A 24,091-nucleotide genomic window follows, 5' to 3' on the forward strand; every position below is an offset into this window, starting at 1 on the left:
GCCATAAGCAACAGTTTAAAAGAATGCCACAGACTAATCAACCAAACTTTTTGGGTTGGTTTCTCTTTTATAGTCTGCAGGCATTAAATGAAAGAAGTCAGTGTTCCAGCAGAGGGAGACAACGTTTCAGAAAAGGCATTGTAGCAAACCAAAAAAGAAATTTTAAGCGCAGCAGAGTAACCAGCTCACATACCTGTTAGCTCAGGTGAGTTTAAAAGGCTGCTGTTGATAACAAGGGCATTTGCTAAATAGATGGTGTGTGTGCAACAATATACTGAAAGGTCAATTATATTGTGCAGCTTATCTCACCACCTGTAGTTATTTAGGTGAAAGCTCCAAAATGCTTGCCTAATATGTCTGTTTATCCAAAAGGAAGTATAGAGGGAGAGCTAGATAGATAGCATTGCATTACATTACATTACATGGCAATGCAATGCACAGTTGCTGAAGTTGAACCAAAATGAGCTTGTCATCTGGCTTCTGCAACTTTTAACATGAAAAATCCAATGAGGAGAAGAAAAGCAAAGCCAAAGAGTCCATCCCAAAATCCGACAAACAAGCAAAATGAACAAAAAGCATTGAATTCAATTCTTTCTGATTTTAGAAACTGCATTAAAGAAGGGGTGCACCGGTCCTGGAGATACTGCAATACCAGGTCAATGCGTGGAGTGGACAGAGCAAGCTCTTTTTCCATCTCCCTGTTCTAAAAATCCATTTAATATATGGTCCCCAGATAGGGGACGTATCAGATATTAAACTGATAAGAACAGATACTACACTTGATCTTAGCCAAAAGGCCGAGAAGCGATAACCAGAATTGGTTTCCGACTACGGTGCCACCCAAGGATTCTGAAAAGTCCATTTGTGGAGATGGCCACCTGGACTCCCGTTAAGAAGACATGCTGTCAACCTCTAGATCCCTCACATGCCTGCACTTTTCGGCTTGCTGCTGCTGCAATCCACGCGTTTTAGATCTGCATAACTCCACCTCTTTTAGCACAGTACCCTCAACCCCCGGCTGTTCCCACCCGCCTCAACACCGTTGGAAGGGAGGAGAACCAATTCAGGCGGGGGGGGGGGTGGGACGAGCAGCTGTCTACCCTTAGCAGGAGGGTTGCTGATTAATTACCTCTCCTGCTGCTGCTGCTGCTGGCTGTCCAGCAGCAGACTGAAGGTGGCTGCTGCTGTGCGCAGGTATATAAAGGCTCAGAGCCTATTATGACACGCGCAGCCAGCGTTCCATTGCCACATTCCGTCTACTGCAGGCGGGATACCTGGATGGCTGAATGTCACTGAGAAGCTCACAGAGACCGCCATAAGCAACAGTTTAAAAGAATGCCACAGACTAATCAACCAAACTTTTTGGGTTGGTTTCTCTTTTATAGTCTGCAGGCATTAAATGAAAGAAGTCAGTGTTCCAGCAGAGGGAGACAACATTTCAGAAAAGGCATTGTAGCAAACCAAAAAAGAAATTTTAAGCGCAGCAGAGTAACCAGCTCACATACCTGTTAGCTCAGGTGAGTTTAAAAGGCTGCTGTTGATAACAAGGGCATTTGCTAAATAGATGGTGTGTGTGCAACAATATACTGAAAGGTCAATTATATTGTGCAGCTTATCTCACCACCTGTAGTTATTTAGGTGAAAGCTCCAAAATGCTTGCCTAATATGTCTGTTTATCCAAAAGGAAGTATAGAGGGAGAGCTAGATAGATAGCATTGCATTACATTACATTACATGGCAATGCAATGCACAGTTGCTGAAGTTGAACCAAAATGAGCTTGTCATCTGGCTTCTGCAACTTTTAACATGAAAAATCCAATGAGGAGAAGAAAAGCAAAGTCAAAGAGTCCATCCCAAAATCCGACAAACAAGCAAAATGAACAAAAAGCATTGAATTCAATTCTTTCTGATTTTAGAAACTGCATTAAAGAAGGGGTGCACCGGTCCTGGAGATACTGCAATACCAGGTCAATGCGTGGAGTGGACAGAGCAAGCTCTTTTTCCATCTCCCTGTTCTAAAAATCCATTTAATATATGGTCCCCAGATAGGGGACGTATCAGATATTAAACTGATAAGAACAGATACTACACTTGATCTTAGCCAAAAGGCCGAGAAGCGATAACCAGAATTGGTTTCCGACTACGGTGCCACCCAAGGATTCTGAAAAGTCCATTTGTGGAGATGGCCACCTGGACTCCCGTTAAGAAGACATGCTGTCAACCTCTAGATCCCTCACATGCCTGCACTTTTCGGCTTGCTGCTGCTGCAATCCACGCATTTTAGATCTGCATAACTCCACCTCTTTTAGCACAGTACCCTCAACCCCCGGCTGTTCCCACCCGCCTCAACACCGTTGGAAGGGAGGAGAACCAATTAAGGCGGGGGGGGGGTGGAACGAGCAGCTGTCTACCCTTAGCAGGAGGGTTGCTGATTAATTACCTCTCCTGCTGCTGCTGCTGCTGGCTGTCCAGCAGCAGACTGAAGGTGGCTGCTGCTGTGCGCAGGTATATAAAGGCTCAGAGCCTATTATGACACGCGCAGCCAGCGTTCCATTGCCACATTCCGTCTACTGCAGGCGGGATACCTGGATGGCTGAATGTCACTGAGAAGCTCACAGAGACCGCCATAAGCAACAGTTTAAAAGAATGCCACAGACTAATCAACCAAACTTTTTGGGTTGGTTTCTCTTTTATAGTCTGCAGGCATTAAATGAAAGAAGTCAGTGTTCCAGCAGAGGGAGACAACGTTTCAGAAAAGGCATTGTAGCAAACCAAAAAAGAAATTTTAAGCGCAGCAGAGTAACCAGCTCACATACCTGTTAGCTCAGGTGAGTTTAAAAGGCTGCTGTTGATAACAAGGGCATTTGCTAAATAGATGGTGTGTGTGCAACAATATACTGAAAGGTCAATTATATTGTGCAGCTTATCTCACCACCTGTAGTTATTTAGGTGAAAGCTCCAAAATGCTTGCCTAATATGTCTGTTTATCCAAAAGGAAGTATAGAGGGAGAGCTAGATAGATAGCATTGCATTACATTACATTACATGGCAATGCAATGCACAGTTGCTGAAGTTGAACCAAAATGAGCTTGTCATCTGGCTTCTGCAACTTTTAACATGAAAAATCCAATGAGGAGAAGAAAAGCAAAGCCAAAGAGTCCATCCCAAAATCCGACAAACAAGCAAAATGAACAAAAAGCATTGAATTCAATTCTTTCTGATTTTAGAAACTGCATTAAAGAAGGGGTGCACCGGTCCTGGAGATACTGCAATACCAGGTCAATGCGTGGAGTGGACAGAGCAAGCTCTTTTTCCATCTCCCTGTTCTAAAAATCCATTTAATATATGGTCCCCAGATAGGGGACGTATCAGATATTAAACTGATAAGAACAGATACTACACTTGATCTTAGCCAAAAGGCCGAGAAGCGATAACCAGAATTGGTTTCCGACTACGGTGCCACCCAAGGATTCTGAAAAGTCCATTTGTGGAGATGGCCACCTGGACTCCCGTTAAGAAGACATGCTGTCAACCTCTAGATCCCTCACATGCCTGCACTTTTCGGCTTGCTGCTGCTGCAATCCACGCGTTTTAGATCTGCATAACTCCACCTCTTTTAGCACAGTACCCTCAACCCCCGGCTGTTCCCACCCGCCTCAACACCGTTGGAAGGGAGGAGAACCAATTAAGGCGGGGGGGGGGGGTGGAACGAGCAGCTGTCTACCCTTAGCAGGAGGGTTGCTGATTAATTACCTCTCCTGCTGCTGCTGCTGGCTGTCCAGCAGCAGACTGAAGGTGGCTGCTGCTGTGCGCAGGTATATAAAGGCTCAGAGCCTATTATGACACGCGCAGCCAGCGTTCCATTGCCACATTCCGTCTACTGCAGGCGGGATACCTGGATGGCTGAATGTCACTGAGAAGCTCACAGAGACCGCCATAAGCAACAGTTTAAAAGAATGCCACAGACTAATCAACCAAACTTTTTGGGTTGGTTTCTCTTTTATAGTCTGCAGGCATTAAATGAAAGAAGTCAGTGTTCCAGCAGAGGGAGACAACGTTTCAGAAAAGGCATTGTAGCAAACCAAAAAAGAAATTTTAAGCGCAGCAGAGTAACCAGCTCACATACCTGTTAGCTCAGGTGAGTTTAAAAGGCTGCTGTTGATAACAAGGGCATTTGCTAAATAGATGGTGTGTGTGCAACAATATACTGAAAGGTCAATTATATTGTGCAGCTTATCTCACCACCTGTAGTTATTTAGGTGAAAGCTCCAAAATGCTTGCCTAATATGTCTGTTTATCCAAAAGGAAGTATAGAGGGAGAGCTAGATAGATAGCATTGCATTACATTACATTACATGGCAATGCAATGCACAGTTGCTGAAGTTGAACCAAAATGAGCTTGTCATCTGGCTTCTGCAACTTTTAACATGAAAAATCCAATGAGGAGAAGAAAAGCAAAGCCAAAGAGTCCATCCCAAAATCCGACAAACAAGCAAAATGAACAAAAAGCATTGAATTCAATTCTTTCTGATTTTAGAAACTGCATTAAAGAAGGGGTGCACCGGTCCTGGAGATACTGCAATACCAGGTCAATGCGTGGAGTGGACAGAGCAAGCTCTTTTTCCATCTCCCTGTTCTAAAAATCCATTTAATATATGGTCCCCAAATAGGGGACGTATCAGATATTACACTGATAAGAACAGATACTACACTTGATCTTAGCCAAAAGGCCGAGAAGCGATAACCAGAATTGGTTTCCGACTACGGTGCCACCCAAGGATTCTGAAAAGTCCATTTGTGGAGATGGCCACCTGGACTCCCGTTAAGAAGACATGCTGTCAACCTCTAGATCCCTCACATGCCTGCACTTTTCGGCTTGCTGCTGCTGCAATCCACGCGTTTTAGATCTGCATAACTCCACCTCTTTTAGCACAGTACCCTCAACCCCCGGCTGTTCCCACCCGCCTCAACACCGTTGGAAGGGAGGAGAACCAATTAAGGCGGGGGGGGGGGGGGGGTGGAACGAGCAGCTGTCTACCCTTAGCAGGAGGGTTGCTGATTAATTACCTCTCCTGCTGCTGCTGCTGCTGGCTGTCCAGCAGCAGACTGAAGGTGGCTGCTGCTGTGCGCAGGTATATAAAGGCTCAGAGCCTATTATGACACGCGCAGCCAGTGTTCCATTGCCACATTCCGTCTACTGCAGGCGGGATACCTGGATGGCTGAATGTCACTGAGAAGCTCACAGAGACCGCCATAAGCAACAGTTTAAAAGAATGCCACAGACTAATCAACCAAACTTTCTGGGTTGGTTTCTCTTTTATAGTCTGCAGGCATTAAATGAAAGAAGTCAGTGTTCCAGCAGAGGGAGACAACGTTTCAGAAAAGGCATTGTAGCAAACCAAAAAAGAAATTTTAAGCGCAGCAGAGCAACCAGCTCACATACCTGTTAGCTCAGGTGAGTTTAAAAGGCTGCTGTTGATAACAAGGGCATTTGCTAAATAGATGGTGTGTGTGCAACAATATACTGAAAGGTCAATTATATTGTGCAGCTTATCTCACCACCTGTAGTTATTTAGGTGAAAGCTCCAAAATGCTTGCCTAATATGTCTGTTTATCCAAAAGGAAGTATAGAGGGAGAGCTAGATAGATAGCATTGCATTACATTACATTACATGGCAATGCAATGCACAGTTGCTGAAGTTGAACCAAAATGAGCTTGTCATCTGGCTTCTGCAACTTTTAACATGAAAAATCCAATGAGGAGAAGAAAAGCAAAGCCAAAGAGTCCATCCCAAAATCCGACAAACAAGCAAAATGAACAAAAAGCATTGAATTCAATTCTTTCTGATTTTAGAAACTGCATTAAAGAAGGGGTGCACCGGTCCTGGAGATACTGCAATACCAGGTCAATGCGTGGAGTGGACAGAGCAAGCTCTTTTTCCATCTCCCTGTTCTAAAAATCCATTTAATATATGGTCCCCAGATAGGGGACGTATCAGATATTAAACTGATAAGAACAGATACTACACTTGATCTTAGCCAAAAGGCCGAGAAGCGATAACCAGAATTGGTTTCCGACTACGGTGCCACCCAAGGATTCTGAAAAGTCCATTTGTGGAGATGGCCACCTGGACTCCCGTTAAGAAGACATGCTGTCAACCTCTAGATCCCTCACATGCCTGCACTTTTCGGCTTGCTGCTGCTGCAATCCACGCGTTTTAGATCTGCATAACTCCACCTCTTTTAGCACAGTACCCTCAACCCCCGGCTGTTCCCACCCGCCTCAACACCGTTGGAAGGGAGGAGAACCAATTAAGGCGGGGGGGGGGTGGAACGAGCAGCTGTCTACCCTTAGCAGGAGGGTTGCTGATTAATTACCTCTCCTGCTGCTGCTGCTGCTGGCTGTCCAGCAGCAGACTGAAGGTGGCTGCTGCTGTGCGCAGGTATATAAAGGCTCAGAGCCTATTATGACACGCGCAGCCAGCGTTCCATTGCCACATTCCGTCTACTGCAGGCGGGATACCTGGATGGCTGAATGTCACTGAGAAGCTCACAGAGACCGCCATAAGCAACAGTTTAAAAGAATGCCACAGACTAATCAACCAAACTTTTTGGGTTGGTTTCTCTTTTATAGTCTGCAGGCATTAAATGAAAGAAGTCAGTGTTCCAGCAGAGGGAGACAACGTTTCAGAAAAGGCATTGTAGCAAACCAAAAAAGAAATTTTAAGCGCAGCAGAGTAACCAGCTCACATACCTGTTAGCTCAGGTGAGTTTAAAAGGCTGCTGTTGATAACAAGGGCATTTGCTAAATAGATGGTGTGTGTGCAACAATATACTGAAAGGTCAATTATATTGTGCAGCTTATCTCACCACCTGTAGTTATTTAGGTGAAAGCTCCAAAATGCTTGCCTAATATGTCTGTTTATCCAAAAGGAAGTATAGAGGGAGAGCTAGATAGATAGCATTGCATTACATTACATTACATGGCAATGCAATGCACAGTTGCTGAAGTTGAACCAAAATGAGCTTGTCATCTGGCTTCTGCAACTTTTAACATGAAAAATCCAATGAGGAGAAGAAAAGCAAAGCCAAAGAGTCCATCCCAAAATCCGACAAACAAGCAAAATGAACAAAAAGCATTGAATTCAATTCTTTCTGATTTTAGAAACTGCATTAAAGAAGGGGTGCACCGGTCCTGGAGATACTGCAATACCAGGTCAATGCGTGGAGTGGACAGAGCAAGCTCTTTTTCCATCTCCCTGTTCTAAAAATCCATTTAATATATGGTCCCCAGATAGGGGACGTATCAGATATTAAACTGATAAGAACAGATACTACACTTGATCTTAGCCAAAAGGCCGAGAAGCGATAACCAGAATTGGTTTCCGACTACGGTGCCACCCAAGGATTCTGAAAAGTCCATTTGTGGAGATGGCCACCTGGACTCCTGTTAAGAAGACATGCTGTCAACCTCTAGATCCCTCACATGCCTGCACTTTTCGGCTTGCTGCTGCTGCAATCCACGCGTTTTAGATCTGCATAACTCCACCTCTTTTAGCACAGTACCCTCAACCCCCGGCTGTTCCCACCCGCCTCAACACCGTTGGAAGGGAGGAGAACCAATTAAGGCGGGGGGGGGGGGGGTGGAACGAGCAGCTGTCTACCCTTAGCAGGAGGGTTGCTGATTAATTACCTCTCCTGCTGCTGCTGCTGCTGGCTGTCCAGCAGCAGACTGAAGGTGGCTGCTGCTGTGCGCAGGTATATAAAGGCTCAGAGCCTATTATGACACGCGCAGCCAGCGTTCCATTGCCACATTCCGTCTACTGCAGGCGGGATACCTGGATGGCTGAATGTCACTGAGAAGCTCACAGAGACCGCCATAAGCAACAGTTTAAAAGAATGCCACAGACTAATCAACCAAACTTTTTGGGTTGGTTTCTCTTTTATAGTCTGTAGGCATTAAATGAAAGAAGTCAGTGTTCCAGCAGAGGGAGACAACGTTTCAGAAAAGGCATTGTAGCAAACCAAAAAAGAAATTTTAAGCGCAGCAGAGTAACCAGCTCACATACCTGTTAGCTCAGGTGAGTTTAAAAGGCTGCTGTTGATAACAAGGGCATTTGCTAAATAGATGGTGTGTGTGCAACAATATACTGAAAGGTCAATTATATTGTGCAGCTTATCTCACCACCTGTACTTATTTAGGTGAAAGCTCCAAAATGCTTGCCTAATATGTCTGTTTATCCAAAAGGAAGTATAGAGGGAGAGCTAGATAGATAGCATTGCATTACATTACATTACATGGCAATGCAATGCACAGTTGCTGAAGTTGAACCAAAATGAGCTTGTCATCTGGCTTCTGCAACTTTTAACATGAAAAATCCAATGAGGAGAAGAAAAGCAAAGCCAAAGAGTCCATCCCAAAATCCGACAAACAAGCAAAATGAACAAAAAGCATTGAATTCAATTCTTTCTGATTTTAGAAACTGCATTAAAGAAGGGGTGCACCGGTCCTGGAGATACTGCAATACCAGGTCAATGCGTGGAGTGGACAGAGCAAGCTCTTTTTCCATCTCCCTGTTCTAAAAATCCATTTAATATATGGTCCCCAGATAGGGGACGTATCAGATATTAAACTGATAAGAACAGATACTACACTTGATCTTAGCCAAAAGGCCGAGAAGCGATAACCAGAATTGGTTTCCGACTACGGTGCCACCCAAGGATTGTGAAAAGTCCATTTGTGGAGATGGCCACCTGGACTCCCGTTAAGAAGACATGCTGTCAACCTCTAGATCCCTCACATGCCTGCACTTTTCGGCTTGCTGCTGCTGCAATCCACGCGTTTTAGATCTGCATAACTCCACCTCTTTAAGCACAGTACCCTCAACCCCCGGCTGTTCCCACCCGCCTCAACACCGTTGGAAGGGAGGAGAACCAATTAAGGCGGGGGGGGGGTGGAACGAGCAGCTGTCTACCCTTAGCAGGAGGGTTGCTGATTAATTACCTCTCCTGCTGCTGCTGCTGCTGGCTGTCCAGCAGCAGACTGAAGGTGGCTGCTGCTGTGCGCAGGTATATAAAGGCTCAGAGCCTATTATGACACGCGCAGCCAGCGTTCCATTGCCACATTCCGTCTACTGCAGGCGGGATACCTGGATGGCTGAATGTCACTGAGAAGCTCACAGAGACCGCCATAAGCAACAGTTTAAAAGAATGCCACAGACTAATCAACCAAACTTTTTGGGTTGGTTTCTCTTTTATAGTCTGCAGGCATTAAATGAAAGAAGTCAGTGTTCCAGCAGAGGGAGACAACGTTTCAGAAAAGGCATTGTAGCAAACCAAAAAAGAAATTTTAAGCGCAGCAGAGTAACCAGCTCACATACCTGTTAGCTCAGGTGAGTTTAAAAGGCTGCTGTTGATAACAAGGGCATTTGCTAAATAGATGGTGTGTGTGCAACAATATACTGAAAGGTCAATTATATTGTGCAGCTTATCTCACCACCTGTAGTTATTTAGGTGAAAGCTCCAAAATGCTTGCCTAATATGTCTGTTTATCCAAAAGGAAGTATAGAGGGAGAGCTAGATAGATAGCATTGCATTACATTACATTACATGGCAATGCAATGCACAGTTGCTGAAGTTGAACCAAAATGAGCTTGTCATCTGGCTTCTGCAACTTTTAACATGAAAAATCCAATGAGGAGAAGAAAAGCAAAGCCAAAGAGTCCATCCCAAAATCCGACAAACAAGCAAAATGAACAAAAAGCATTGAATTCAATTCTTTCTGATTTTAGAAACTGCATTAAAGAAGGGGTGCACCGGTCCTGGAGATACTGCAATACCAGGTCAATGCATGGAGTGGACAGAGCAAGCTCTTTTTCCATCTACCTGTTCTAAAAATCCATTTAATATATGGTCCCCAGATAGGGGACGTATCAGATATTAAACTGATAAGAACAGATACTACACTTGATCTTAGCCAAAAGGCCGAGAAGCGATAACCAGAATTGGTTTCCGACTACGGTGCCACCCAAGGATTCTGAAAAGTCCATTTGTGGAGATGGCCACCTGGACTCCCGTTAAGAAGACATGCTGTCAACCTCTAGATCCCTCACATGCCTGCACTTTTCGGCTTGCTGCTGCTGCAATCCACGCGTTTTAGATCTGCATAACTCCACCTCTTTTAGCACAGTACCCTCAACCCCCGGCTGTTCCCACCCGCCTCAACACCGTTGGAAGGGAGGAGAACCAATTAAGGCGGGGGGGGGGGTGGAACGAGCAGCTGTCTACCCTTAGCAGGAGGGTTGCTGATTAATTACCTCTCCTGCTGCTGCTGCTGGCTGTCCAGCAGCAGACTGAAGGTGGCTGCTGCTGTGCGCAGGTATATAAAGGCTCAGAGCCTATTATGACACGCGCAGCCAGCGTTCCATTGCCACATTCCGTCTATTGCAGGCGGGATACCTGGATGGCTGAATGTCACTGAGAAGCTCACAGAGACCGCCATAAGCAACAGTTTAAAAGAATGCCACAGACTAATCAACCAAACTTTTTGGGTTGGTTTCTCTTTTATAGTCTGCAGGCATTAAATGAAAGAAGTCAGTGTTCCAGCAGAGGGAGACAACGTTTCAGAAAAGGCATTGTAGCAAACCAAAAAAGAAATTTTAAGCGCAGCAGAGTAACCAGCTCACATACCTGTTATCTCAGGTGAGTTTAAAAGGCTGCTGTTGATAACAAGGGCATTTGCTAAATAGATGGTGTGTGTGCAACAATATACTGAAAGGTCAATTATATTGTGCAGCTTATCTCACCACCTGTAGTTATTTAGGTGAAAGCTCCAAAATGCTTGCCTAATATGTCTGTTTATCCAAAAGGAAGTATAGAGGGAGAGCTAGATAGATAGCATTGCATTACATTACATTACATGGCAATGCAATGCACAGTTGCTGAAGTTGAACCAAAATGAGCTTGTCATCTGGCTTCTGCAACTTTTAACATGAAAAATCCAATGAGGAGAAGAAAAGCAAAGCCAAAGAGTCCATCCCAAAATCCGACAAACAAGCAAAATGAACAAAAAGCATTGAATTCAATTCTTTCTGATTTTAGAAACTGCATTAAAGAAGGGGTGCACCGGTCCTGGAGATACTGCAATACCAGGTCAATGCGTGGAGTGGACAGAGCAAGCTCTTTTTCCATCTCCCTGTTCTAAAAATCCATTTAATATATGGTCCCCAGATAGGGGACGTATCAGATATTAAACTGATAAGAACAGATACTACACTTGATCTTAGCCAAAAGGCCGAGAAGCGATAACCAGAATTGGTTTCCGACTACGGTGCCACCCAAGGATTCTGAAAAGTCCATTTGTGGAGATGGCCACCTGGACTCCCGTTAAGAAGACATGCTGTCAACCTCTAGATCCCTCACATGCCTGCACTTTTCGGCTTGCTGCTGCTGCAATCCACGCGTTTTAGATCTGCATAACTCCACCTCTTTTAGCACAGTACCCTCAACCCCCGGCTGTTCCCACCCGCCTCAACACCGTTGGAAGGGAGGAGAACCAATTAAGGCGGGGGGGGGGGTGGAACGAGCAGCTGTCTACCCTTAGCAGGAGGGTTGCTGATTAATTACCTCTCCTGCTGCTGCTGCTGCTGGCTGTCCAGCAGCAGACTGAAGGTGGCTGCTGCTGTGCGCAGGTATATAAAGGCTCAGAGCCTATTATGACACGAGCAGCCAGCGTTCCATTGCCACATTCCGTCTACTGCAGGCGGGATACCTGGATGGCTGAATGTCACTGAGAAGCTCACAGAGACCGCCATAAGCAACAGTTTAAAAGAATGCCACAGACTAATCAACCAAACTTTTTGGGTTGGTTTCTCTTTTATAGTCTGCAGGCATTAAATGAAAGAAGTCAGTGTTCCAGCAGAGGGAGACAACGTTTCAGAAAAGGCATTGTAGCAAACCAAAAAAGAAATTTTAAGCGCAGCAGAGTAACCAGCTCACATACCTGTTAGCTCAGGTGAGTTTAAAAGGCTGCTGTTGATAACAAGGGCATTTGCTAAATAGATGGTGTGTGTGCAACAATATACTGAAAGGTCAATTATATTGTGCAGCTTATCTCACCACCTGTAGTTATTTAGGTGAAAGCTCCAAAATGCTTGCCTAATATGTCTGTTTATCCAAAAGGAAGTATAGAGGGAGAGCTAGATAGATAGCATTGCATTACATTACATTACATGGCAATGCAATGCACAGTTGCTGAAGTTGAACCAAAATGAGCTTGTCATCTGGCTTCTGCAACTTTTAACATGAAAAATCCAATGAGGAGAAGAAAAGCAAAGCCAAAGAGTCCATCCCAAAATCCGACAAACAAGCAAAATGAACAAAAAGCATTGAATTCAATTCTTTCTGATTTTAGAAACTGCATTAAAGAAGGGGTGCACCGGTCCTGGAGATAATGCAATACCAGGTCAATGCGTGGAGTGGACAGAGCAAGCTCTTTTTCCATCTCCCTGTTCTAAAAATCCATTTAATATATGGTCCCCAGATAGGGGACGTATCAGATATTAAACTGATAAGAACAGATACTACACTTGATCTTAGCCAAAAGGCCGAGAAGCGATAACCAGAATTGGTTTCCGACTACGGTGCCACCCAAGGATTCTGAAAAGTCCATTTGTGGAGATGGCCACCTGGACTCCCGTTAAGAAGACATGCTGTCAACCTCTAGATCCCTCACATGCCTGCACTTTTCGGCTTGCTGCTGCTGCAATCCACGCGTTTTAGATCTGCATAACTCCACCTCTTTTAGCACAGTACCCTCAACCCCCGGCTGCTCCCACCCGCCTCAACACCGTTGGAAGGGAGGAGAACCAATTAAGGCGGGGGGGGGGGGGGTGGAACGAGCAGCTGTCTACCCTTAGCAGGAGGGTTGCTGATTAATTACCTCTCCTGCTGCTGCTGCTGCTGGCTGTCCAGCAGCAGACTGAAGGTGGCTGCTGCTGTGCGCAGGTATATAAAGGCTCAGAGCCTATTATGACACGCTCAGCCAGCGTTCCATTGCCACATTCCGTCTACTGCAGGCGGGATACCTGGATGGCTGAATGTCACTGAGAAGCTCACAGAGACCGCCATAAGCAACAGTTTAAAAGAATGCCACAGACTAATCAACCAAACTTTTTGGGTTGGTTTCTCTTTTATAGTCTGCAGGCATTAAATGAAAGAAGTCAGTGTTCCAGCAGAGGGAGACAACGTTTCAGAAAAGGCATTGTAGCAAACCAAAAAAGAAATTTTAAGCGCAGCAGAGTAACCAGCTCACATACCTGTTAGCTCAGGTGAGTTTAAAAGGCTGTTGTTGATAACAAGGGCATTTGCTAAATAGATGGTGTGTGTGCAACAATATACTGAAAGGTCAATTATATTGTGCAGCTTATCTCACCACCTGTAGTTATTTAGGTGAAAGCTCCAAAATGCTTGCCTAATATGTCTGTTTATCCAAAAGGAAGTATAGAGGGAGAGCTAGATAGATAGCATTGCATTACATTACATTACATGGCAATGCAATGCACAGTTGCTGAAGTTGAACCAAAATGAGCTTGTCATCTGGCTTCTGCAACTTTTAACATGAAAAATCCAATGAGGAGAAGAAAAGCAAAGCCAAAGAGTCCATCCCAAAATCCGACAAACAAGCAAAATGAACAAAAAGCATTGAATTCAATTCTTTCTGATTTTAGAAACTGCATTAAAGAAGGGGTGCACCGGTCCTGGAGATACTGCAATACCAGGTCAATGCGTGGAGTGGACAGAGCAAGCTCTTTTTCCATCTCCCTGTTCTAAAAATCCATTTAATATATGGTCCCCAGATAGGGGACGTATCAGATATTAAACTGATAAGAACAGATACTACACTTGATCTTAGCCAAAAGGCCGAGAAGCGATAACCAGAATTGGTTTCCGACTACGGTGCCACCCAAGGATTCTGAAAAGTCCATTTGTGGAGATGGCCACCTGGACTCCCGTTAAGAAGACATGCTGTCAACCTCTAGATCCCTCACATGCCTGCACTTTTCGGCTTGCTGCTGCTGCAATCCACGCGTTTTAGATCTGCATAACTCCACCTCTTTTAGCACAGTGCCCTCAACCCCCGGCTGTTCCCACCCGCCTCAACACCGTTGGAAGGGAGGAGAACCAATTAAGGCGGGGGGGGGGGTGGAACGAGCAGCTGTCTACCCTTAGCAGGAGGGTTGCTGATTAATTACCTCTCCTGCTGCTGCTGCTGCTGGCTGTCCAGCAGCAGACTGAAGGTGGCTGCTGCTGTGCGCAGGTATATAAAGGCTCAGAGCCTATTATGACACGCGCAGCCAGCGTTCCATTGCCACATTCCGTCTACTGCAGGCGGGATACCTGGATGGCTGAATGTCACTGAGAAGCTCACAGAGACCGCCATAAGCAACAGTTTAAAAGAATGCCACAGACTAATCAACCAAACTTTTTGGGTTGGTTTCTCTTTTATAGTCTGCAGGCATTAAATGAAAGAAGTCAGTGTTCCAGCAGAGGGAGACAACGTTTCAGAAAAGGCATTGTAGCAAACCAAAAAAGAAATTTTAAGCGCAGCAGAGTAACCAGCTCACATACCTGTTAGCTCAGGTGAGTTTAAAAGGCTGCTGTTGATAACAAGGGCATTTGCTAAATAGATGGTGTGTGTGCAACAATATACTGAAAGGTCAATTATATTGTGCAGCTTATCTCACCACCTGTAGTTATTTAGGTGAAAGCTCCAAAATGCTTGCCTAATATGTCTGTTTATCCAAAAGGAAGTATAGAGGGAGAGCTAGATAGATAGCATTGCATTACATTACATTACATGGCAATGCAATGCACAGTTGCTGAAGTTGAACCAAAATGAGCTTGTCATCTGGCTTCTGCAACTTTTAACATGAAAAATCCAATGAGGAGAAGAAAAGCAAAGCCAAAGAGTCCATCCCAAAATCCGACAAACAAGCAAAATGAACAAAAAGCATTGAATTCAATTCTTTCTGATTTTAGAAACTGCATTAAAGAAGGGGTGCACCGGTCCTGGAGATACTGCAATACCAGGTCAATGCGTGGAGTGGACAGAGCAAGCTCTTTTTCCATCTCCCTGTTCTAAAAATCCATTTAATATATGGTCCCCAGATAGGGGACGTATCAGATATTAAACTGATAAGAACAGATACTACACTTGATCTTAGCCAAAAGGCCGAGAAGCGATAACCAGAATTGGTTTCCGACTACGGTGCCACCCAAGGATTCTGAAAAGTCCATTTGTGGAGATGGCCACCTGGACTCCCGTTAAGAAGACATGCTGTCAACCTCTAGATCCCTCACATGCCTGCACTTTTCGGCTTGCTGCTGCTGCAATCCACGCGTTTTAGATCTGCATAACTCCACCTCTTTTAGCACAGTACCCTCAACCCCCGGCTGTTCCCACCCGCCTCAACACCGTTGGAAGGGAGGAGAACCAATTAAGGCGGGGGGGGGGGTGGAACGAGCAGCTGTCTACCCTTAGCAGGAGGGTTGCTGATTAATTACCTCTCCTGCTGCTGCTGCTGCTGGCTGTCCAGCAGCAGACTGAAGGTGGCTGCTGCTGTGCGCAGGTATATAAAGGCTCAGAGCCTATTATGACACGCGCAGCCAGCGTTCCATTGCCACATTCCGTCTACTGCAGGCGGGATACCTGGATGGCTGAATGTCACTGAGAAGCTCACAGAGACCGCCATAAGCAACAGTTTAAAAGAATGCCACAGACTAATCAACCAAACTTTTTGGGTTGGTTTCTCTTTTATAGTCTGCAGGCATTAAATGAAAGAAGTCAGTGTTCCAGCAGAGGGAGACAACGTTTCAGAAAAGGCATTGTAGCAAACCAAAAAAGAAATTTTAAGCGCAGCAGAGTAACCAGCTCACATACCTGTTAGCTCAGGTGAGTTTAAAAGGCTGCTGTTGATAACAAGGGCATTTGCTAAATAGATGGTGTGTGTGCAACAATATACTGAAAGGTCAATTATATTGTGCAGCTTATCTCACCACCTGTAGTTATTTAGGTGAAAGCTCCAAAATGCTTGCCTAATATGTCTGTTTATCCAAAAGGAAGTATAGAGGGAGAGCTAGATAGATAGCATTGCATTACATTACATTACATGGCAATGCAATGCACAGTTGCTGAAGTTGAACCAAAATGAGCTTGTCATCTGGCTTCTGCAACTTTTAACATGAAAAATCCAATGAGGAGAAGAAAAGCAAAGCCAAAGAGTCCATCCCAAAATCCGACAAACAAGCAAAATGAACAAAAAGCATTGAATTCAATTCTTTCTGATTTTAGAAACTGCATTAAAGAAGGGGTGCACCGGTCCTGGAGATACTGCAATACCAGGTCAATGCGTGGAGTGGACAGAGCAAGCTCTTTTTCCATCTCCCTGTTCTAAAAATCCATTTAATATATGGTCCCCAGATAGGGGACGTATCAGATATTAAACTGATAAGAACAGATACTACACTTGATCTTAGCCAAAAGGCCGAGAAGCGATAACCAGAATTGGTTTCCGACTACGGTGCCACCCAAGGATTCTGAAAAGTCCATTTGTGGAGATGGCCACCTGGACTCCCGTTAAGAAGACATGCTGTCAACCTCTAGATCCCTCACATGCCTGCACTTTTCGGCTTGCTGCTGCTGCAATCCACGCGTTTTAGATCTGCATAACTCCACCTCTTTTAGCACAGTACCCTCAACCCCCGGCTGTTCCCACCCGCCTCAACACCGTTGGAAGGGAGGAGAACCAATTAAGGCGGGGGGGGGGGTGGAACGAGCAGCTGTCTACCCTTAGCAGGAGGGTTGCTGATTAATTACCTCTCCTGCTGCTGCTGCTGCTGGCTGTCCAGCAGCAGACTGAAGGTGGCTGCTGCTGTGCGCAGGTATATAAAGGCTCAGAGCCTATTATGACACGCGCAGCCAGCGTTCCATTGCCCCATTCCGTCTACTGCAGGCGGGATACCTGGATGGCTGAATGTCACTGAGAAGCTCACAGAGACCGCCATAAGCAACAGTTTAAAAGAATGCCACAGACTAATCAACCAAACTTTTTGGGTTGGTTTCTCTTTTATAGTCTGCAGGCATTAAATGAAAGAAGTCAGTGTTCCAGCAGAGGGAGACAACGTTTCAGAAAAGGCATTGTAGCAAACCAAAAAAGAAATTTTAAGCGCAGCAGAGTAACCAGCTCACATACCTGTTAGCTCAGGTGAGTTTAAAAGGCTGCTGTTGATAACAAGGGCATTTGCTAAATAGATGGTGTGTGTGCAACAATATACTGAAAGGTCAATTATATTGTGCAGCTTATCTCACCACCTGTAGTTATTTAGGTGAAAGCTCCAAAATGCTTGCCTAATATGTCTGTTTATCCAAAAGGAAGTATAGAGGGAGAGCTAGATAGATAGCATTGCATTACATTACATTACATGGCAATGCAATGCACAGTTGCTGAAGTTGAACCAAAATGAGCTTGTCATCTGGCTTCTGCAACTTTTAACATGAAAAATCCAATGAGGAGAAGAAAAGCAAAGCCAAAGAGTCCATCCCAAAATCCGACAAACAAGCAAAATGAACAAAAAGCATTGAATTCAATTCTTTCTGATTTTAGAAACTGCATTAAAGAAGGGGTGCACCGGTCCTGGAGATACTGCAATACCAGGTCAATGCGTGGAGTGGACAGAGCAAGCTCTTTTTCCATCTCCCTGTTCTAAAAATCCATTTAATATGTGGTCCCCAGATAGGGGACGTATCAGATATTAAACTGATAAGAACAGATACTACACTTGATCTTAGCCAAAAGGCCGAGAAGCGATAACCAGAATTGGTTTCCGACTACGGTGCCACCCAAGGATTCTGAAAAGTCCATTTGTGGAAATGGCCACCTGGACTCCCGTTAAGAAGACATGCTGTCAACCTCTAGATCCCTCACATGCCTGCACTTTTCGGCTTGCTGCTGCTGCAATCCACGCGTTTTAGATCTGCATAACTCCACCTCTTTTAGCACAGTACCCTCAACCCCCGGCTGTTCCCACCCGCCTCAACACCGTTGGAAGGGAGGAGAACCAATTAAGGCGGGGGGGGGGGGTGGAACGAGCAGCTGTCTACCCTTAGCAGGAGGGTTGCTGATTAATTACCTCTCCTGCTGCTGCTGCTGCTGGCTGTCCAGCAGCAGACTGAAGGTGGCTGCTGCTGTGCGCAGGTATATAAAGGCTCAGAGCCTATTATGACACGCGCAGCCAGCGTTCCATTGCCACATTCCGTCTACTGCAGGCGGGATACCTGGATGGCTGAATGTCACTGAGAAGCTCACAGAGACCGCCATAAGCAACAGTTTAAAAGAATGCCACAGACTAATCAACCAAACTTTTTGGGTTGGTTTCTCTTTTATAGTCTGCAGGCATTAAATGAAAGAAGTCAGTGTTCCAGCAGAGGGAGACAACGTTTCAGAAAAGGCATTGTAGCAAACCAAAAAAGAAATTTTAAGCGCAGCAGAGTAACCAGCTCACATACCTGTTAGCTCAGGTGAGTTTAAAAGGCTGCTGTTGATAACAAGGGCATTTGCTAAATAGATGGTGTGTGTGCAACAATATACTGAAAGGTCAATTATATTGTGCAGCTTATCTCACCACCTGTAGTTATTTAGGTGAAAGCTCCAAAATGCTTGCCTAATATGTCTGTTTATCCAAAAGGAAGTATAGAGGGAGAGCTAGATAGATAGCATTGCATTACATTACATTACATGGCAATGCAATGCACAGTTGCTGAAGTTGAACCAAAATGAGCTTGTCATCTGGCTTCTGCAACTTTTAACATGAAAAATCCAATGAGGAGAAGAAAAGCAAAGCCAAAGAGTCCATCCCAAAATCCGACAAACAAGCAAAATGAACAAAAAGCATTGAATTCAATTCTTTCTGATTTTAGAAACTGCATTAAAGAAGGGGTGCACCGGTCCTGGAGATACTGCAATACCAGGTCAATGCGTGGAGTGGACAGAGCAAGCTCTTTTTCCATCTCCCTGTTCTAAAAATCCATTTAATATATGGTCCCCAGATAGGGGACGTATCAGATATTAAACTGATAAGAACAGATACTACACTTGATCTTAGCCAAAAGGCCGAGAAGCGATAACCAGAATTGGTTTCCGACTACGGTGCCACCCAAGGATTCTGAAAAGTCCATTTGTGGAGATGGCCACCTGGACTCCCGTTAAGAAGACATGCTGTCAACCTCTAGATCCCTCACATGCCTGCACTTTTCGGCTTGCTGCTGCTGCAATCCACGCGTTTTAGATCTGCATAACTCCACCTCTTTTAGCACAGTACCCTCAACCCCCGGCTGTTCCCACCCGCCTCAACACCGTTGGAAGGGAGGAGAACCAATTAAGGCGGGGGGGGGGTGGAACGAGCAGCTGTCTACCCTTAGCAGGAGGGTTGCTGATTAATTACCTCTCCTGCTGCTGCTGCTGCTGGCTGTCCAGCAGCAGACTGAAGGTGGCTGCTGCTGTGCGCAGGTATATAAAGGCTCAGAGCCTATTATGACACGCGCAGCCAGCGTTCCATTGCCACATTCCGTCTACTGCAGGCGGGATACCTGGATGGCTGAATGTCACTGAGAAGCTCACAGAGACCGCCATAAGCAACAGTTTAAAAGAATGCCACAGACTAATCAACCAAACTTTTTGGGTTGGTTTCTCTTTTATAGTCTGCAGGCATTAAATGAAAGAAGTCAGTGTTCCAGCAGAGGGAGACAACGTTTCAGAAAAGGCATTGTAGCAAACCAAAAAAGAAATTTTAAGCGCAGCAGAGTAACCAGCTCACATACCTGTTAGCTCAGGTGAGTTTAAAAGGCTGCTGTTGATAACAAGGGCATTTGCTAAATAGATGGTGTGTGTGCAACAATATACTGAAAGGTCAATTATATTGTGCAGCTTATCTCACCACCTGTAGTTATTTAGGTGAAAGCTCCAAAATGCTTGCCTAATATGTCTGTTTATCCAAAAGGAAGTATAGAGGGAGAGCTAGATAGATAGCATTGCATTACATTACATTACATGGCAATGCAATGCACAGTTGCTGAAGTTGAACCAAAATGAGCTTGTCATCTGGCTTCTGCAACTTTTAACATGAAAAATCCAATGAGGAGAAGAAAAGCAAAGCCAAAGAGTCCATCCCAAAATCCGACAAACAAGCAAAATGAACAAAAAGCATTGAATTCAATTCTTTCTGATTTTAGAAACTGCATTAAAGAAGGGGTGCACCGGTCCTGGAGATACTGCAATACCAGGTCAATGCGTGGAGTGGACAGAGCAAGCTCTTTTTCCATCTCCCTGTTCTAAAAATCCATTTAATATATGGTCCCCAGATAGGGGACGTATCAGATATTAAACTGATAAGAACAGATACTACACTTGATCTTAGCCAAAAGGCCGAGAAGCGATAACCAGAATTGGTTTCCGACTACGGTGCCACCCAAGGATTCTGAAAAGTCCATTTGTGGAGATGGCCACCTGGACTCCCGTTAAGAAGACATGCTGTCAACCTCTAGATCCCTCACATGCCTGCACTTTTCGGCTTGCTGCTGCTGCAATCCACGCGTTTTAGATCTGCATAACTCCACCTCTTTTAGCACAGTACCCTCAACCCCCGGCTGTTCCCACCCGCCTCAACACCGTTGGAAGGGAGGAGAACCAATTAAGGCGGGGGGGGGTGGAACGAGCAGCTGTCTACCCTTAGCAGGAGGGTTGCTGATTAATTACCTCTCCTGCTGCTGCTGCTGCTGGCTGTCCAGCAGCAGACTGAAGGTGGCTGCTGCTGTGCGCAGGTATATAAAGGCTCAGAGCCTATTATGACACGCGCAGCCAGCGTTCCATTGCCACATTCTGTCTACTGCAGGCGGGATACCTGGATGGCTGAATGTCACTGAGAAGCTCACAGAGACCGCCATAAGCAACAGTTTAAAAGAATGCCACAGACTAATCAACCAAACTTTTTGGGTTGGTTTCTCTTTTATAGTCTGCAGGCATTAAATGAAAGAAGTCAGTGTTCCAGCAGAGGGAGACAACGTTTCAGTAAAGGCATTGTAGCAAACCAAAAAAGAAATTTTAAGCGCAGCAGAGTAACCAGCTCACATACCTGTTAGCTCAGGTGAGTTTAAAAGGCTGCTGTTGATAACAAGGGCATTTGCTAAATAGATGGTGTGTGTGCAACAATATACTGAAAGGTCAATTATATTGTGCAGCTTATCTCACCACCTGTAGTTATTTAGGTGAAAGCTCCAAAATGCTTGCCTAATATGTCTGTTTATCCAAAAGGAAGTATAGAGGGAGAGCTAGATAGATAGCATTGCATTACATTACATTACATGGCAATGCAATGCACAGTTGCTGAAGTTGAACCAAAATGAGCTTGTCATCTGGCTTCTGCAACTTTTAACATGAAAAATCCAATGAGGAGAAGAAAAGCAAAGCCAAAGAGTCCATCCCAAAATCCGACAAACAAGCAAAATGAACAAAAAGCATTGAATTCAATTCTTTCTGATTTTAGAAACTGCATTAAAGAAGGGGTGCACCGGTCCTGGAGATACTGCAATACCAGGTCAATGCGTGGAGTGGACAGAGCAAGCTCTTTTTCCATCTCCCTGTTCTAAAAATCCATTTAATATATGGTCCCCAGATAGGGGACGTATCAGATATTAAACTGATAAGAACAGATACTACACTTGATCTTAGCCAAAAGGCCGAGAAGCGATAACCAGAATTGGTTTCCGACTATGGTGCCACCCAAGGATTCTGAAAAGTCCATTTGTGGAGATGGCCACCTGGACTCCCGTTAAGAAGACATGCTGTCAACCTCTAGATCCCTCACATGCCTGCACTTTTCGGCTTGCTGCTGCTGCAATCCACGCGTTTTAGATCTGCATAACTCCACCTCTTTTAGCACAGTACCCTCAACCCCCGGCTGTTCCCACCCGCCTCAACACCGTTGGAAGGGAGGAGAACCAATTAAGGCGGGGGGGGGGGGTGGAACGAGCAGCTGTCTACCCTTAGCAGGAGGGTTGCTGATTAATTACCTCTCCTGCTGCTGCTGCTGCTGGCTGTCCAGCAGCAGACTGAAGGTGGCTGCTGCTGTGCGCAGGTATATAAAGGCTCAGAGCCTATTATGACACGCGCAGCCAGCGTTCCATTGCCACATTCCGTCTACTGCAGGCGGGATACCTGGATGGCTGAATGTCACTGAGAAGCTCACAGAGACCGCCATAAGCAACAGTTTAAAAGAATGCCACAGACTGATCAACCAAACTTTTTGGGTTGGTTTCTCTTTTATAGTCTGCAGGCATTAAATGAAAGAAGTCAGTGTTCCAGCAGAGGGAGACAACGTTTCAGAAAAGGCATTGTAGCAAACCAAAAAAGAAATTTTAAGCGCAGCAGAGTAACCAGCTCACATACCTGTTAGCTCAGGTGAGTTTAAAAGGCTGCTGTTGATAACAAGGGCATTTGCTAAATAGATGGTGTGTGTGCAACAATATACTGAAAGGTCAATTATATTGTGCAGCTTATCTCACCACCTGTAGTTATTTAGGTGAAAGCTCCAAAATGCTTGCCTAATATGTCTGTTTATCCAAAAGGAAGTATAGAGGGAGAGCTAGATAGATAGCATTGCATTACATTACATTACATGGCAATGCAATGCACAGTTGCTGAAGTTGAACCAAAATGAGCTTGTCATCTGGCTTCTGCAACTTTTAACATGAAAAATCCAATGAGGAGAAGAAAAGCAAAGCCAAAGAGTCCATCCCAAAATCCGACAAACAAGCAAAATGAACAAAAAGCATTGAATTCAATTCTTTCTGATTTTAGAAACTGCATTAAAGAAGGGGTGCACCGGTCCTGGAGATACTGCAATACCAGGTCAATGCGTGGAGTGGACAGAGCAAGCTCTTTTTCCATCTCCCTGTTCTAAAAATCCATTTAATATATGGTCCCCAGATAGGGGACGTATCAGATATTAAACTGATAAGAACAGATACTACACTTGATCTTAGCCAAAAGGCCGAGAAGCGATAACCAGAATTGGTTTCCGACTACGGTGCCACCCAAGGATTCTGAAAAGTCCATTTGTGGAGATGGCCACCTGGACTCCCGTTAAGAAGACATGCTGTCAACCTCTAGATCCCTCACATGCCTGCACTTTTCGGCTTGCTGCTGCTGCAATCCACGCGTTTTAGATCTGCATAACTCCACCTCTTTTAGCACAGTACCCTCAACCCCCGGCTGTTCCCACCCGCCTCAACACCGTTGGAAGGGAGGAGAACCAATTAAGGCGGGGGGGAGGGGTGGAACGAGCAGCTGTCTACCCTTAGCAGGAGGGTTGCTGATTAATTACCTCTCCTGCTGCTGCTGCTGGCTGTCCAGCAGCAGACTGAAGGTGGCTGCTGCTGTGCGCAGGTATATAAAGGCTCAGAGCCTATTATGACACGCGCAGCCAGCGTTCCATTGCCACATTCCGTCTACTGCAGGCGGGATACCTGGATGGCTGAATGTCACTGAGAAGCTCACAGAGACCGCCATAAGCAACAGTTTAAAAGAATGCCACAGACTAATCAACCAAACTTTTTGGGTTGGTTTCTCTTTTATAGTCTGCAGGCATTAAATGAAAGAAGTCAGTGTTCCAGCAGAGGGAGACAACGTTTCAGAAAAGGCATTGTAGCAAACCAAAAAAGAAATTTTAAGCGCAGCAGAGTAACCAGCTCACATACCTGTTAGCTCAGGTGAGTTTAAAAGGCTGCTGTTGATAACAAGGGCATTTGCTAAATAGATGGTGTGTGTGCAACAATATACTGAAAGGTCAATTATATTGTGCAGCTTATCTCACCACCTGTAGTTATTTAGGTGAAAGCTCCAAAATGCTTGCCTAATATGTCTGTTTATCCAAAAGGAAGTATAGAGGGAGAGCTAGATAGATAGCATTGCATTACATTACATTATATGGCAATGCAATGCACAGTTGCTGAAGTTGAACCAAAATGAGCTTGTCATCT

General features: G+C 45.0%; 18 non-coding genes across 18 annotated transcripts; all 18 read right to left on the reverse strand.

Annotated features, from left to right (window-relative positions):
* Positions 1-618: 618 nt before the first annotated feature.
* On the reverse strand, positions 619-809 carry LOC141187333 (U2 spliceosomal RNA). The gene has a single exon (XR_012261529.1). It is a non-coding gene; the product is annotated as a U2 spliceosomal RNA (small nuclear RNA).
* A 1,121-nt stretch (positions 810-1,930) lies between these two features.
* On the reverse strand, positions 1,931-2,121 carry LOC141187334 (U2 spliceosomal RNA). Its single transcript, XR_012261530.1, has one exon. It is a non-coding gene; the product is annotated as a U2 spliceosomal RNA (small nuclear RNA).
* Positions 2,122-3,241: 1,120 nt separating this feature from the next.
* On the reverse strand, positions 3,242-3,432 carry LOC141187335 (U2 spliceosomal RNA). The gene has a single exon (XR_012261531.1). It is a non-coding gene; the product is annotated as a U2 spliceosomal RNA (small nuclear RNA).
* Positions 3,433-4,551: 1,119 nt separating this feature from the next.
* LOC141191178 (U2 spliceosomal RNA) lies at positions 4,552-4,742 on the reverse strand. Its single transcript, XR_012265177.1, has one exon. It is a non-coding gene; the product is annotated as a U2 spliceosomal RNA (small nuclear RNA).
* A 1,126-nt stretch (positions 4,743-5,868) lies between these two features.
* Positions 5,869-6,059, reverse strand: LOC141187336 (U2 spliceosomal RNA). The gene has a single exon (XR_012261532.1). It is a non-coding gene; the product is annotated as a U2 spliceosomal RNA (small nuclear RNA).
* A 1,120-nt stretch (positions 6,060-7,179) lies between these two features.
* Positions 7,180-7,370, reverse strand: LOC141187337 (U2 spliceosomal RNA). The gene has a single exon (XR_012261533.1). It is a non-coding gene; the product is annotated as a U2 spliceosomal RNA (small nuclear RNA).
* A 1,124-nt stretch (positions 7,371-8,494) lies between these two features.
* Positions 8,495-8,685, reverse strand: LOC141187339 (U2 spliceosomal RNA). The gene has a single exon (XR_012261535.1). It is a non-coding gene; the product is annotated as a U2 spliceosomal RNA (small nuclear RNA).
* A 1,120-nt stretch (positions 8,686-9,805) lies between these two features.
* LOC141185154 (U2 spliceosomal RNA) lies at positions 9,806-9,996 on the reverse strand. Its single transcript, XR_012259843.1, has one exon. It is a non-coding gene; the product is annotated as a U2 spliceosomal RNA (small nuclear RNA).
* A 1,118-nt stretch (positions 9,997-11,114) lies between these two features.
* Positions 11,115-11,305, reverse strand: LOC141187341 (U2 spliceosomal RNA). Its single transcript, XR_012261536.1, has one exon. It is a non-coding gene; the product is annotated as a U2 spliceosomal RNA (small nuclear RNA).
* Positions 11,306-12,426: 1,121 nt separating this feature from the next.
* LOC141186861 (U2 spliceosomal RNA) lies at positions 12,427-12,617 on the reverse strand. Its single transcript, XR_012261100.1, has one exon. It is a non-coding gene; the product is annotated as a U2 spliceosomal RNA (small nuclear RNA).
* A 1,124-nt stretch (positions 12,618-13,741) lies between these two features.
* LOC141187342 (U2 spliceosomal RNA) lies at positions 13,742-13,932 on the reverse strand. The gene has a single exon (XR_012261537.1). It is a non-coding gene; the product is annotated as a U2 spliceosomal RNA (small nuclear RNA).
* A 1,121-nt stretch (positions 13,933-15,053) lies between these two features.
* Positions 15,054-15,244, reverse strand: LOC141187343 (U2 spliceosomal RNA). Its single transcript, XR_012261538.1, has one exon. It is a non-coding gene; the product is annotated as a U2 spliceosomal RNA (small nuclear RNA).
* Positions 15,245-16,365: 1,121 nt separating this feature from the next.
* Positions 16,366-16,556, reverse strand: LOC141187344 (U2 spliceosomal RNA). Its single transcript, XR_012261539.1, has one exon. It is a non-coding gene; the product is annotated as a U2 spliceosomal RNA (small nuclear RNA).
* Positions 16,557-17,677: 1,121 nt separating this feature from the next.
* On the reverse strand, positions 17,678-17,868 carry LOC141184093 (U2 spliceosomal RNA). The gene has a single exon (XR_012258881.1). It is a non-coding gene; the product is annotated as a U2 spliceosomal RNA (small nuclear RNA).
* A 1,122-nt stretch (positions 17,869-18,990) lies between these two features.
* On the reverse strand, positions 18,991-19,181 carry LOC141187345 (U2 spliceosomal RNA). Its single transcript, XR_012261540.1, has one exon. It is a non-coding gene; the product is annotated as a U2 spliceosomal RNA (small nuclear RNA).
* A 1,120-nt stretch (positions 19,182-20,301) lies between these two features.
* Positions 20,302-20,492, reverse strand: LOC141187346 (U2 spliceosomal RNA). The gene has a single exon (XR_012261541.1). It is a non-coding gene; the product is annotated as a U2 spliceosomal RNA (small nuclear RNA).
* Positions 20,493-21,611: 1,119 nt separating this feature from the next.
* Positions 21,612-21,802, reverse strand: LOC141187347 (U2 spliceosomal RNA). The gene has a single exon (XR_012261542.1). It is a non-coding gene; the product is annotated as a U2 spliceosomal RNA (small nuclear RNA).
* Positions 21,803-22,924: 1,122 nt separating this feature from the next.
* Positions 22,925-23,115, reverse strand: LOC141187348 (U2 spliceosomal RNA). Its single transcript, XR_012261543.1, has one exon. It is a non-coding gene; the product is annotated as a U2 spliceosomal RNA (small nuclear RNA).
* Between the last annotated feature and the right edge of the window lie 976 nt (positions 23,116-24,091).

This window comes from Phyllobates terribilis, unplaced genomic scaffold, assembly GCF_046119375.1.
Source record: "Phyllobates terribilis strain yellow unplaced genomic scaffold, ASM4611937v1 Scaffold_40__1_contigs__length_11209783, whole genome shotgun sequence".
Taxonomy (NCBI): Eukaryota; Metazoa; Chordata; class Amphibia; order Anura; family Dendrobatidae; genus Phyllobates; species Phyllobates terribilis.